Source organism: Heterocephalus glaber, unplaced genomic scaffold, assembly GCF_053883595.1.
Source record: "Heterocephalus glaber isolate CG9 unplaced genomic scaffold, H.glaber_assembly_v1.0 deba00001504, whole genome shotgun sequence".
Lineage (NCBI taxonomy): Eukaryota > Metazoa > Chordata > Mammalia > Rodentia > Bathyergidae > Heterocephalus > Heterocephalus glaber.
Window position 1 is genome coordinate 2,089,984 of NW_028258324.1, and position 15,407 is coordinate 2,105,390.

General features: G+C 35.4%; 1 long non-coding RNA gene and 1 pseudogene across 1 annotated transcript in view; one reads left to right on the forward strand and one right to left on the reverse strand.

The window, feature by feature from the left end:
* Positions 1–6,368, forward strand: part of LOC110348637 (uncharacterized) — a 110,023-nt gene extending 103,655 nt beyond the window's left edge. Inside the window, exons 2-3 of the long non-coding RNA XR_002394053.2 lie at positions 3,992–4,063; positions 5,837–6,368. This is a non-coding gene — a long non-coding RNA (uncharacterized LOC110348637). The remainder of the gene's footprint in view (positions 1–3,991; positions 4,064–5,836) is intronic.
* A 180-nt stretch (positions 6,369–6,548) lies between these two features.
* The window catches only part of LOC106008794 (vomeronasal type-2 receptor 116-like), a 195,361-nt pseudogene continuing 186,502 nt past the window's right edge, over positions 6,549–15,407 (reverse strand).

Genomic DNA, 15,407 nt, shown 5'->3' on the forward strand with positions numbered 1-15,407 from the left:
TGACCTCTGTATGTGCTGGGCTCAAAGAGGCCTGGCTACCCTCCAAGAGTCTGCCCTTGAGGCAATAAACACCTTAATCTGAAATATTTGGTGCAAGGGCTCTGCCCCGGCTCCTAGCCAGAATCGAGAGCAGACTCCTTCTAAGACACATACGCCTTATTGGCATGAGGCCACCTTTGCCTAACATGCTATATAAGCTAACAGAGAAAAAGCGGACATTGGGAGACTCAGGACTACACGCAGGGATTCTGCCCAACGGGACCCCGACCAGCCCCTGTCTTGGGATTTCCCCAGTTGTCCTACGATGTTGAGCCAAGGTGCTACCCCGACCGACTGGTGATTTATTAGAATTGCATGCAGGACTTCTGCCCAATGGGACCCTGACCAATTGCCTTCTGGGGACCTCCCAGTTTTCTCGGTGTTGAGGCAAGTTGCTACCCCGGCTGGTGATGTATTATTTCTATCTGTCATACTTTCTTTTTACTATTCTTACCGCTTAACCTTGTAATAAATCTATCTTTACTTTCGCTTTCTTGTGGCTCTCGCGGATTGAGCCTCGATTTAACTAAGTGGTACACCCAAGTAGCTTGGTATTAACCTTTGCTACGACAACTATACATATTATCAAGATTTTTATGGGGGTCTTTTTAAACAATTCCACTTGGCTCAAATTTATCCTAACATGATCAATTGCATTAATAAGTACTATTTACTTGGATCAATACTTCTATTTTTAGAAGTATATATATATATATATATATATATTTTTTTTTTTTTTTTTTTTTTTGGTACCGGGGATCGAACTCGGGTCCTTGCACTTGCGCAGCAGGCGGAGAAACCACTGAGCTAAATCCCCAGTCAAAAACTTTCGTGGTTTGTTTTTTTTCCCGGTACCGGGGATCGAACTTTGGTCCTTGCACTTGCACAGCAGGCAGTGAAACCATTCAGCTAAATCCCCAGCCCTTATATTTTTTAAATTTCCATGCTTGTATCAAGGTATTTTTTCTTTTTATGTATTTTATTAGTCCATTTGCTTCATCATGGCATGTTTACATATACGTATATTGTACCTTGTTCATATTTACCACCCATTATCCCCCATTTGTATTTGCCTTGTCCCTACCCAACATTTCCACTTCTCTAGTAATTTTCCTTCTACTTTCATGTTGTCTTTCTTTTATTTTTTAATTCTTTAGATTGTTTATATGAGAAAAAATATGTAATATTTATCTTTCTGAGTCTAGTTTATATTGCTTAACATGATGATCTCCAGTTTCATACACTTTTCTGAAAATTATATGATTCCATTCTTTTTATAGCTGAGTAATTCTCTGTTTTGTATATATACCACATCCCATCAGTTGACAGGCACATAAGCTGTTTTCATAGCTTTGTAAATTGCCTTTCACTGACTATGGAAATTCAGATATCTCTATGGTGTGCTTTCAGTCTTTTGAGTTTATATAGGAGAACAATAAAACTGGGTCAAGTGGCAGCTCATTTTTTCAGTTTTTGAGAAATCTCTACACTAATGTTTATAATAACAATACTAATTTACATTCCTGCCAACCATATATAAGGGCTCCTTTTCTGCATCATCTTTTCTAGAATTTATTGCTTTTTATATACTTGATGACAGCCATTCTGACTGGGCTGTTTGGTCAGTTCTTTTGCCCATTTATTGATTAGAGATATTTTTGGTGTCACTTATTGACTTGATGTATTTGAGATATTAATCGTCAGTCAGAAGAGTAGCTGGTGAATATTTCACCTATTCTTTGCTACCCCTTCACTCTCTTCCTTCCTTTGCTGTACTGAACTCCACGTGTTGATTCTTGGCATCATTTTTGGTATCGCTGGAATTTTATTTAGGATATGTCAATATGTTGAAGTTTTTCCCCTATGTTATCTTCTAACAGTTCCAAAGTTTTAGGTCTTACTCTGAGGTCATTGACCCATTTAAATTGATTTTCACAGTAAGAGATAGGAATCTAGTTTCAATCTTCTACACATGTATAGCAAGTTTTCCCAGTATAATTTTTTAAAGAAGTTGACTTTTTTCCAGTGTATGTTTGGGGTCTCTTATCAAGGGTGAGAGAGTTGTAATTGCATAGATTTATTTCTTTATCCTCTATTCTATTCCACTGTTTGCATGCCATTTCCATGCTGCTTTTAATTCTTTGGCTTATAGTATATTTAAGCCCTTAGTTCAACTTTGAAAGGTCCTATAATTCCAAAAATCAGGTATCATGATACCTCTAGCATTGCTCCTTTGTCTTAGTGTTGTTTTGGCTATCTGGAGTCTGTTGTGGTTCCATAGAAACTTTTTTTTTTTCTAGTTCTGGGCAAAGTGTCACTGGTACTTTGCTGCAAATTGCATTGAATTTGTAGATCACTTTCTACAGTACAACAATTGTAACTGTATTTATTCCCCCAATACATGAATATGGGGGGGGGTCTTTCCATATTCTATTGCCTTCTTCAATTTCTTCAGCATTTTAAAAATATCTTTGTAGAGACTTTGATGTCATTTGTTAGGTTAATTCTTAGGCATTCTGTTGTTTTGTGGCTGTTGTGAATGGGATTTATTTCTTAATTTCTTGCTCAGAAAGTTGAATATTGGTGCATAGAAAAAAATACAGTGTTAATGTTGATTTTGTACCCTGCTATACTACTTGATTTTGTTATCAATTGTAAAATCTTTTTCTGGAGTCTTTGTTTTGAATCATATTATCAATAAAGACAGATAATTTTATTTTCTCTTTGCCTATTTGTATACTTTTTTTTTAACTCTTGAAAATTTTTTTAATTTAAAGTATTTTATTGAGCAGAGTGGGAGAGCTGACATGCTGGATTAATTCCTAATCCTAAAAGAAACAATTTTCATCCTTTTCTCATTCAATAAAATGTGGATTGTTCACTTGTCATATATGCCCTTTATTATGTTGCAGTATATCCCTTTAAAGCCTGATTCTGAACTTTCATCATAAACTGATGTTGAATTTTATCAGAGGATCGTCCCATTTACTTAGATAATAATATATTTATCCTTGATTGATTCTTTTTATGTTATATTTATTCACTTGCATATGTTGAAACTCTCCTATCCTTGGAATAAAACCAACTCCATTATGACAGTTAATGTGCTGTTTAATTTTGTTTAAACATATATGATTGAGAATTTTTGTTTCTATGCTCATCAGGAATATTTATCTGTGGTTCTCTTCTTTGTTTTGTTCTTTTATAACAGGGTAATACAGGCTTCATGGAATGAGACTATTTCATGGAATAGTTTAATGAATAAGTTTGGTGTAAGTTCTATAAAATCTGGTAAATTTTAGCAGTGAATCAATCCAAGCATAGGCACCTCTGCTTTCAGATACTTTTTATTACTTCTTCAATTTCATATCTTTTTATAGATATATTTAAGCTCTTAGTTCAACTTTGAAAATCCATGTTCAAAAATATGCCCATTTCAGGTATACTTTCATGTTTGTTGACATTTAGTTTTCAAAATATTCTCTAAATTTATTTTGAATTTCACTGGAATAGCTGGAAATGTCCGTCTTTTCACATCTTATTTGTCAATTTTGTTTCTTTTCAAATTAATAATTTTGTTTCATTAATAGTTTTAATTGTTATTTTAATCTAATCTTACTACTCTTTTGATATTTATTATTTCTTCTAGTATATTTAGGTTTGATTATCCTTGTTCTAATGTAGAGACATTATTAGGTTATATTTTAGTATTGTATAAATGTGTGCTCACATTTTCAACTGTTTAAATTTTCTGTTACATTTCTGTTAGTTAACGTGAAGTTGATCCAACTGTGATCAAAAAACATACTCTGTATGACTTTAATTCTTTTAAATTTGTTAAGATGTCTTCAGTGGCCCAAAATATAATCAACTTTTGGTGAATGCCCGCAAGGGGCTGAAATTATGTGTTGTGTTTAATTATTTGTTGTCTTTTTAATTGTATATATTTCAGGTGTAAAACATGGTATTTTGACATGTGTAAATGAATACTACAATGAAGAAAAGCTGCCTATCCTTCTAACAGGTAGCTAAATGTATCTGTGTACATGTATGCATGTGCAGAAAGAGTTCCTAAAATTTATCTTATAATATTGTCTAGTTTTATCATGAGTTGGGTATGTAAACCTCACCATGAGTAGGAGCTGGGCTTACAGCTGAAGTAGAAAAGCAACTATCATTAGTCTACTTATTTATCCACTTTGCTCTCCCAGGAAACATAAAATCCTGCCTCCTGCTGTGAGCTTTTACAATGTACTACAGTAGAGGAAAGCAAGAAATCGATGAAATAAGCTATGTAAGGTTGAATTTTTTTTCAGTCTAAGGATAAATATTTGAGCCTCCTCATGAATGTACTCTTTTTTCCCAGTGCAGGGATGAGGCGTCTGGTGACAGTGTCTGTCCATGAGGTGGCACTACTGAGCCTAAGCTCCAGAAGACAAAACCTGAAAGATAACTAAACAGTGAAAGATTGTAGCAACGCAAGTTGGGTGTATTAAAAAGTTTCTTAAACAAGTAATCCAGGGCATATAGTTCAGAAAATCATTAGTGTAGCTAGTAGGAATCAACAGAGCAGCACTGAACCCAATAGACATTTATGAATGACTGAAAAGGTTTGCACTCTAAATAACAATGAAGGGGTAGAATAGGAGGCTGCTACTGGGTTTTATATAGTGAGTAGAAGCCAGTGATACTGCTAAACACCCAACAGTGTATGGCACATCCTCCACCACAATTATCTGGTACAAAACATCAAGAATGCAGAGTTTGAGAAAACCCACTCTGGATCTATGATTGCTGAGTGAGTATATGAATGTATGGATGATGATCATGCATATTTGTCAACATTTTGAGCTGCCCTGTGTTGATGCCCTATGTGAAAGAATCAAAGGAGGACCTGATAGAATTGATCCTGCCAGTATATGATGAGTAAGCTGGGAGCTGTATCCTGCCCCAGGAAATCTTTAATTGAGACCATATCCACAGTCTTCTAAGACACCAATAGACAGAAGCAGCCATGTAAGTGTTCTGAATCTTGGTCAGAAAGTTAGATAAATGCTTTTTGTTGTAAGATATTAAGATTATGGCAACGTTGTTACTTAGTAGTTGATAATTAAAACATTCTTCCAGGCACCAGAGTCTGACTCATCTCATTCTTCCCTCCTCTCATCTCCTTATAATTTCTCTTTAGCTATATCAGCTGCCTTTCTGACTCTCTCTGGACAAATATTCTTCTGGGTTTAGTGTCGCCAGGCATGATCATAGGGTGCCTCAGTCGCACTTATCTGAGAGAAACAGAAGATCCCACATTTGACAGCTGGGTCTTGTGCTTATGGTCTGGCATTTATCTGTGACCCTTCAAGACCTACAGATAATTCATACATCTGAGCCCATCCTCCATGTTCCAAAGTACCTCCTTATGGAATATGCTCAATATGGCCAATGTCCTATGCAGCCAGCCAGTATTGCCAGCCTAACTTAACACACGTATTGATGGTGCAGGAAGAGTAGTTTCTTGAAGAGATCTGGAGATATTATTAGATGTAAAATAGGATATGGATGTGGTTCAGGCAAAACAATGTCAGGATCATACAAGACAACTCTTGCCCTTCCTGGTACACTATTGCCTAATAGGACAATTTTCAAAATAGAATGTATTTCTTCTAAGGTCACACAGCTACAGAAAAAGAAAAGACATCATTCTTTTTTGTGTAGAAAATTTGGGAAGTGAGCAATCTTTTCTGACTGTTCACTCTTCATTGTGGTCACCAGTAACCATCAGTCTTCTTTTCCCTTTTAGGAGTTGATTTTCATCCTTCAGCCTGTCTCACAGAGTAAGAAGTTTACAGGAGCTCCAACCTGACCAACTGCCATGTCCATTTCAAAGACAAGAGTAAGGAAAGAAGCCAAGGCAAATGAGCTTACACAGCCATTGTAGCTTCATCTAAGCTGTCTTCCCAAAGTCAAGACAATATCTCTTATTCCTAATTGGCCTGAATTTCTCTAGTCATATTTTGCTAAGAGACAGATCAGAAATGACAACCATTTGTTGTGGTATTGCTAACCTGAATAAAACTTAGTCTTTGTGCTTAACTGCAAGGGAAGAAAGAAAATTGAGAGGGACAGCCATTATTTTTTCTCTATTCTAAATTCAAAGTCAAAAAGAAAAATTATGAGCTATTATCAGGTGTATTTTTTTACTTCATAAATCATCACTTTTCTCTAGGTGTTTGTTCATTCCTAGGTGGAAAAAAGAAGTATTGGTTGATTGGACAAAGACTTCTCTCTTGATTAAATGAAGGTGTGTAAAGGAGAGGGAGAAAAATTTCTGGTTAAGGAGAAATGTGTTTCAAAGAAAAGAAAAGGATGAGATCCCAGCTGTTGACTCTGTGTTAGTTCACGTGCCACTGAAGTTTTGTTCATAAAGTCTTTTCCTACACCAATACCACAGCGATATATGCACATCCATGTTTATAGTGGCACAGTTTGTAATAGCTAAATCTTGTAAACAGCCCAAATGCCCATCACCTGGTGAGTGGATAAAGATGTGGGGGGGGGTATAAAATGGAGTATTACTCAGCCATAAAGAATGAGAAACTAGAGACATTTATAGCTAAATGGATGCATATTGATGCCATAGTCTTAAGTGAATAAATAGGACACATGTGTAAATACTGAATAGTGTCTATGGTGTGAGAAACTAAAAGTGTAAATAAGTACCAAAATGTATAATAGATAATCTGAAATAGGAAGAAAAGATCCAAAGGGGAAGGGGAAGTGGGAGGGCAAGGGTAAAGAAAGAAGGGGAAAAATGTGAGAAAAGAAGAAAGAAATGGAAACAAAGTTTTTTGTAAATAGGGAGGGGTGGAGGGGTGGAAGGGAGGGAGAGGAAAGGGGGAAAAAGGAAGAATCAAGATATACCATGTATAGGTACAAATTCCCAATGATGAATGTGATCATAATACATACCTAAAATGTACCAATAACTTAACAAATAAAAAAAGAAAAAGAAAGGAAGTATGAGTCAGTTGTTCTTACAAGCAAATCTCATGTTGCAATCTAATATTAGACTGAAAATGGTGCACATTTGCCTCAGACCCTCTATTTATTTTAAGAAAATACACTTTTAACTGAAGACAGCTTCTTTCTAGATGAACACGTTTTAACTCTGAACCCATGTAGAGAATTCCTGTCTGGCCTTAACAAAATCATGTAGCACTTAGGGACAAAGATCCAGTCTAGTAGCCCTGCACGGGGGGCCAAGATGGAGAAGACCTCCATGGCCACCATGACCTTCCCCTTGGAGCTGTGGTAGACAGGGAGGAAGGTGACCCAGACACTGCAGAACACCAGCATGACTTCGTTGAATGTGTCAGGCTGGTTCCTGGCCAGGAAAGCCACAGTGAAGCTCACCAGGGCCAGGGAGCCCAGGTATCCCAGGACACAGTAGAAGGCAGTTAGTGAACCCTTATTGCACATGATAATGATGTGGCCATGTTCAGAGTGTGCATCTGTGTCAATAAAGGGTGGATTTGTTCCCATCCAGATTCCACAGAGAGTGATTTGGATTAAGGAACAGATGGGGATGATGGAGTTAGGTGCCCCTGATACCAACAACTGCCTCATCCTTCTTCCTGGAGGAGTGACCTTAAAGGCCAGAACCACAGTAATGGTTTTGGCCAAGAGAGTGGAAACAGCCACAGTAAACACAACTCCAAATGTGGTCTGCTGAAGGATGCAGGTGGCTGTGTTTGGATGACCAATGAAGAGAAAGGAGCAGAGAAAACAGAAGGTGAGGGAGATGAGCAGGATGTAGCTGAGAGCCCAGTTGTTTGCCTTGACAATAGGAGTGTCTCCATTTTTCACAAACAGCCCAAGAACAGCAGCTGTGAGAATAGTGAGACTCAGGGCTGTGCCAGCGAGCATCTTGCCCAAGGGTTCTTCATAAAACAGAAATGTCACTGATTTGGAGAGACAGCGGTTTTGCTGAATGTTGGCATACTGATGATCTGGACATTTCACACACTGTTCCATGTCTAGTAAGAAATTGTCATTAGTTCATTGTTTCTTTATTATTCATAGACCCACCTTATACTTGGGCCTTTTCACTGAGCTACATCACCAGTTCTTTGATTTTTTTTTAAGCAAGTTCTCATAAGTCACTATATTGATCAGCCTGGGCTCAAACTTGGATTCCTTATGTCTCAGCCTCCAAGAGAGATGAAATTACAGCCATGTACCAATATGCCTGACTAATTTGGTTTTTGACACCAAATAAAGAATATTGTACAGAGAATAGCTCTTAATACTGCCCAGATCTTGGACCAGTGAACAATGCTATTATTTATTCTCCTCATAAATCTGGAATATTCACGAGAGCATTTTTCTATTCTCACAAAGGAATAAAATGCCTACCTATCTAAATCAAAACTCTGTAAGTGATACCCTGGATATTCTCTCAATGAACAATCACTTAATGAGAAATCAACATAACTTGCTGAGTTTCAGGGAAATATATATGGTGAATAGTATATAAAGTCAACTGGAGAAAATCCCCCACTTTATAAAAGTTTGTAATTTTTTCCAAAAGACAAATTGGAGGGCCGGGGATTTAGCTCAGTGGTTCTGGCACCTGCCTCGCAAGCACAAGGTCCTAAGTTCAATCTCCAGTACCCCCAAAAAAAACAACTTGGAAGTTTTATTGCAACTGGGTTAAATCAGTAGATCAAATTTTAAAAGTTTTAACATGCTTCTATTATTGAGGCTTTCCATCCATGAACATCCCTTACTCAACCATTTATTTTAGTTTTAATTTTCAAAATATTTTTCTATAGTTTAGTCATCTTTCTTTCAAAACTACTACAGGGTTTACCTCTAGATATTTAATACTTTTAAAATGTAACACATGGGGCCAGAGATTTAGCTCAGTGGTTCCACTGCCTGCTTCACAAGCACAAGGTCCCAAGTTTGATCCCAGTACCAAAAAAAAAAAAAAAAAACCAAACAAACAAAAAAGATGCAACACATGTAAACTTTTTAAATTTCATCTATGAATGGTTTATGACTCCAATGTAGAAAAAAGGGATTTTTAATCCATTAATCTTGTATTCTATCACCACTAAATTAAATTAATTTCTTAATTTACTTGGATTTTATACTTCCACATTAATATTATATTTTTTCCTTTCCAACAATATGTGTTTTCTGTGTTTTCCTGGATCTACTGCATTGGCCAAGATCCCCAGTGTAATGTCTTGTAGAAGTAGTGGAAGTAGTGATATGGAAATTTCCTATTTCATTCTATCTTTCAAAACTGGACCACAAATTGTGATATTTGTTTTGATTTTTACAAATACCATTTATGAAATTTAGGCAATTTAGAAAGATTTAGATGAATGAGATAGTTTTTTCCTACTTGTAATTTGGTAAAAACTGTTTTGGTTACTTTTTATTTGTAAATCATGGAAATGCATTGAATTTTATTGTATTTTCTTCAATATTGATATTATTTTTCTTTTCCAAAAACTAGTGCACTTAGTTATATTTTATAAACTGAATTTGTTCATTATATACCCTCCCTAAAATACATATCTTAATTTGACATAGAATATGAGAATTTACTTCAACAAGGAAAATGGTCTGTAAACTTTCATTCTTGTAATAATATCATTGGCTATGAGTAATACTACTTAGCTCTTCTCTTAAAATGAATTAATTTCAGCTTTTCCTTTTTTCTGAGAAAAGTTGAGGTAGTATTAGTATACTCTTGAATACTTATAAATGCTAATACTGATATTTGACATAAACTTGTAAAAAAACCATTAAATTATGGGTTGAAATGTATTAATTTACATAATATTATAGAGATTTTTTATTTTTCCTTAGAATCATTTTGCAAACTTTTCATGGGATTTCATAAATTTCTGGTAAATTTTTTTTTTTTTTTGGTACCAGGGATCGAACTCAGGACCTTGCACTTTTAAGGCAGGCAGTGGAATCACTGAGCTAAATCCCTGGCCCTTTCTGGTAAATTTTTTAAAGATCAATGTTAAATTATTTATATTTTCATATGAATATTTGTCAGGATATCTGCATAAATGACCTAATTTTCAGGCATGGTATTATATTGTTTTGCAATTTTTCTTTGTTCTTGGTGAAATATTTTTTAGGCTGTCAATTTTCACCATAACTTTAGTTTTGTTTATTTTATATATATATATAAAACCTTTAATTTCTTAATAAATCCCTGTCATAGTTGTTTCTACCTTCCATTTTCTTTTTTGATACATCATTCAAATGTAGAAATTTAGCCTTTCTTCACATGAATATACATCATATCCCATCAATATCTATAACATAGGATATACATTTTTCTCCAAGTATAATTTCAGCTTCAATTCACAAGATTTGAAAAGTAACATTTCAATTACAGATAATTTTAAATTTCAGTTTTAATCTGTTCTGTAAACTATGTATTATTGAGAAATATATTTTATAAATTTGAAGCATGTAGTGATTGATATAATTCATTACATTATTCTCTATCTGTCCATATAAAATATTAAATAAAGTTTCCATATCCTCAAAATCAACAAAGAATATATGAACAAATTAACTGCATGGTACACTGCATAGTCAGTCTTGATATATTTCAAAGCAAATTTGAAGTCATAGTAAATATGTTTAAAATTTTAAAAGACATTTTAACAGATATTTCTTAGGCAAAGAAGTAGAAACAGTAAATAAACATATGAAAAAAATGTTCAGCATCACTGGTCATTCGAGAGATGCAAATGAAAACAATGCTGAGATTCCGTCTCACTCCAGAAAGAATGGCTGCTATCAAGAAATCAACAAATAACAAATGCTGGAGTTGTAGGGAAAAAGGAACCCTTCTCCACTGTTGGTAGGACTATAGTCTGGTTCAACCACTGTAGAAATTAATATAGAGATACCTCAAAAAACTAGGGCTAGAGGTCTCATTTGACCCAGCTATTCCCCTGCTAGATATCTTCCCAAAAGAATTAAAAGAATCATACCACAGTGATATATGTGCACCCATGTTTATAGCAGCACAGTTTGTAACAGCTAAAACTTGGCAACAGTTCAATTGCCCATCAACTGGAGACTGGATAAAGAAGATGTGTTTTTTATAAAATGGAGTGCTACTCAGCCGTGAAGATGAGAAACTAGAGACATTTATAGCTAAATGGATGCACATTGAGTCCATACTCTTAAGTGAAATAAATAGGACACACATGTGTAAATATCAAATAGTTTCTCTGGTGTGAGAAACTGAAAGTGTAAATAAGAATCAAAATGCTTAATAGGTAATGTGAAATAGGAAGAAAAGATCCAAAGGGGAAGTGGAAGTGAGATCGGTAGGGGAAAGGAAAGAAGGGAAAAGAATAAACATGAGAAAAGGAAAAAAAGCTTATTAGTTACAAAAACAGATTGAAAAATATGCAGCAGAAAAGTAATTCAACCATGTCATGATTTATCATAAATTTAGTTATTTCCAAAGTGGTACTTGTGACATGCAAAAATTTTCAATATTGTATTTCCCAACTCTTCTACACCTCATCTTCATATTCTTTGTGTTATGGTTTCACAGAAGTCTATTTTAGCTCCTTTGAATATTATACAAATGAAGAATGTGCTTTTTGTGTGTGTACCAGGGATTGAATTCAGGAACTTGTGCTTTCAAGGCAGGTGACAGCACCACTGAGCTAAATCCCCAGCCCTGACAATATGCTATTTTAGCCACTTCTAATAATTCTAACAAAATTTTATCCCACCCCTTATTTTTCTGATAACATATTAATGCTACTATCTGTATGTTAGTCTTTATGGCACACTCACCACTTAATAAGTCCATTATCATCATTGCAGCTCTCTGGCACTAACTGTAATTCATGAAAATCTCATCTCTCCTGTTCATTTATGTATTATAGGAGAGCAGGGATAAAAATCCAATTGAGATTATCTTGTATTAAAGCATGTTGTACATACCTCTGTTTCAAATGAATCACAATTTGTCTAAATACCTGCTTTGTATTAAGAACATTGCCAGGTACTGAAAAGGATGGGCCAGTTCTTTGTTTTCAATGTAATATGTCTCAAAGAACATAAATTGTTGGTGCTTAATAATACTTTGTGTTAAATTTTCTGGTGATGAAGTAGCTTAGAAATTGGGGTAGAGTAAAGGAGGGTTTTTTTCTTTTTTTCTTTTTTTTTTTTTTTTGGTACCGGGGATCGAACTCAGGTCCTTGAGCTTGCACGGCCGGCGGCAGAACCACTGAGCTAAATCCCTGGCCCAAGGAGTTTTTTTGAGTAATGCTTTCAATGGGACTGAATCATAAATCAAAGTAGACAGGTATGGCAGCACATACCTCTATTTTTAGCTAATTAAAAAGGCTGAGACAGAAAGATCACAAGTTTGAAGGCCAGATTGGGGAAAATTAGTGAGATAATGTTTCAAAATTCAAAATAAAAATTGTTGGGGATATAGTCCCTTCGTAGTTCATTGGTTTAGATCATAGCAATACCAGAAGAAATGAAGAAAAATAAGAAGCAGGTAAAAAAGAAGAGGAAGGAGGAGGAGGAGGAGGAGGAAGGAGGAAGAGGGAGAATAGCAAAGAAACATTAGTCAAAGAGTGTAGTACAAGGACAGAGTGTTTTTTAAATTAATAATAGTACTGAGTCAAACAAATTTCTATCTGAAGGAAGAAAGACTTTTATTACCACTGTCTACTACAAGATTTTTTTTCTGTACCATGAATTGAACTCAGGGCCTCATGCTTGCCAGGCAGGCACTAGTACAACATTTTTTGCATTTCCTGGGTGGATGGGATAAGTACAAATCAGAGGTGGAGACTTTTTCCATAAGGCACACTCTTATCTGTGTCATTAGCAATCTCATTCTCTGGACAAGGGGTGCAATCAAAACAACAAGCAGCTTTTCCCTCCTGGGGTTTTTTTCTAAATCCAGGATAGCAGCTCTCACTGCATACAGATTGAGGAGTCTAAGGGAAATAATATGTATTGGTAACTTTTTAGACATTTACTAACTCCTTCAGAAATAGAGATAATTTGTAACATAAATAAAATTATATGAAGGAATGTCATATTTAATATGAAAAATATAAATATTTACAAAAATTTGGATCAACGAATATTTTCCTTTCCCATTAATCAGAAAGCTAGTAAATAAAATTCTTCAAGTTGGAAATTGAATTGCTCAATATCAATACATAGCCATTTAATGAGTAAAATTAAGGGCACAAAACATACAACAATATTTTGATTACTTGCTCTTAATAACTAAGCCCAAAATACCTCTGTAATTGCTGTGGCCCACTCTATTGTATCTTCAGGTAAAGAAAATTGTTGACCAAGTGGAACATGTGTAGAAAATGATCCTACTTTGACATTATGTCTAAGGCCTTCTGGAAAATTCCAGAAGTTGATAATATCATACTCTTCATTCAGTTTCCTCTCCTCATCCAAATTCACTTGGTCTCCAGCAGGATTATTAAACTGGATGTTCTTCAGAAATGGGTGCATCTAAAAGTAGCATTATCTCCTATTATAGATAGCTCTGGTATTAAGACTGAAAACATGAATAAAGGAAAGTTCCTAATTATCTGTAATTCCGTTTTTAAAATGGAACTTTACAGCTGGCATAAAATGAAGCAGAATAAGAAAAACTTATGGGAAACTAAAATGTCATAATTTCCTAAAATGTCAGTTTTAAGAAAAAACATTCCATCCATGCACATTTAAATAAATTGTGGGTGCCCCCAGTGCTGAGGAGGAGAGCTGCCCCCAGGGAAGAAGAGGTGTACCTTTCAGGCCGCCGTACCACCACCCCTAGCACCAAGGAGGTGAGCTACCCAGGCACCAGCGGACTCCCCCTGCCACCCCACTGAAATGAGAAGACACATAAACAGGTCTCAAAACGAGATTTCTAGATCACCTAAACCAACCGCAAAGGGAAACACGATGGAACAATCTGATACTCAACCACCTGGACTCCCTGAACTGGCAACAAAGGGGATCTGGAAAAAATGAAATCAGAAATAATTTCTCAGATAACAGCAGAGATTGTACCCATAGTGCAAGTCATGATTACTAAATCTAGAGAGGACACAGATAAAAAATATAGAGAAGCTGAGGAACATGATGGAATCCCAACATAGAAAACAAATGGAATCCATAAAACACATGCAAACTGATTTCCAGGAGATTAAAAACTCCATTGAAAGTCTACACAACAGAATAAGCCAATGTGAGGACAGAATTTCAGATATAGAAGATAAGATTGCAATTAGTGACTAGGAAAAGAAAAATTGCTTCAAAATCGTAAGGGACCATGAGAAATCAATCCAGCAGCTGCTAGAAGATGCAAAGAAGAATAACATAAGACTGATTGGAGTCAACGAAGAAAGGAGAGAGAGTACAGATGGCATAAAAAATTTTCACAGAAATGATGGCAGAAAACTTCCGAAGCAGGGGTAAAGAACTTGATATACAGATAAGTGAGGCATATAGGACTCCAAATAGCCTTGATCAAAAAAAAATCTACACACAGACATATAATTGTTAAGATCCCAGAAACACAACAGAAGAACAAAGTTCTACAAGCTGTTCGAGAAAAGAAACAAATCACATACAAAAAAAATCCCAACATAATCACGGCAGACTTCTCAACGCAAACCCTCAAGGCAAGAAGAGCTTGGAGTGATGTATTCCAAGTCCTAAAGGAAAATAGCCTCCAACCTAGATTGATGTACTCTGCAAAACTATCTTTAAAAATTGATGGAGAAATAAGATATTTTCATGACAAAGACCACCTTGGGAACTTCATGAATATCTAACCAACACTCCAAAAAATTTTAGACAATGTCCTAGGAAAAGACAATGAGGATCACAACCCCAGGAAGCCCAACAGAATGAATCCATAGGGCACAACAAGAAATTAAACACAAAGTAGGAGAATCCAACAAAAAGAAAAAGTCGTGACAATGATAACTCAATACATATCAGTTATAACCATCAATTTTAATAGTCTCAATTCACCAATCAAAAGAAATAGACAGAATGGGTCAAGAAGCAAGATCCAACAATATGTTGCATACAAGAAACATACTTAATTCAAAAAGAAACTCATAGACTGAAGTTAAAGGGTGGCAAACAATACTCCATGTAACAGGAACAAAAAAAAAAGGAGTAGCTATCCTCTTTGCAGATCAAGTGGATTTCAAACCAACACCAAATAAGAGAGACAAAGAAGGACACTAAATCCTTGTAAAGGGAAAAATCCAAGAGAAAGAGATGACAATCATAAATATATATGCACCAAATACGAG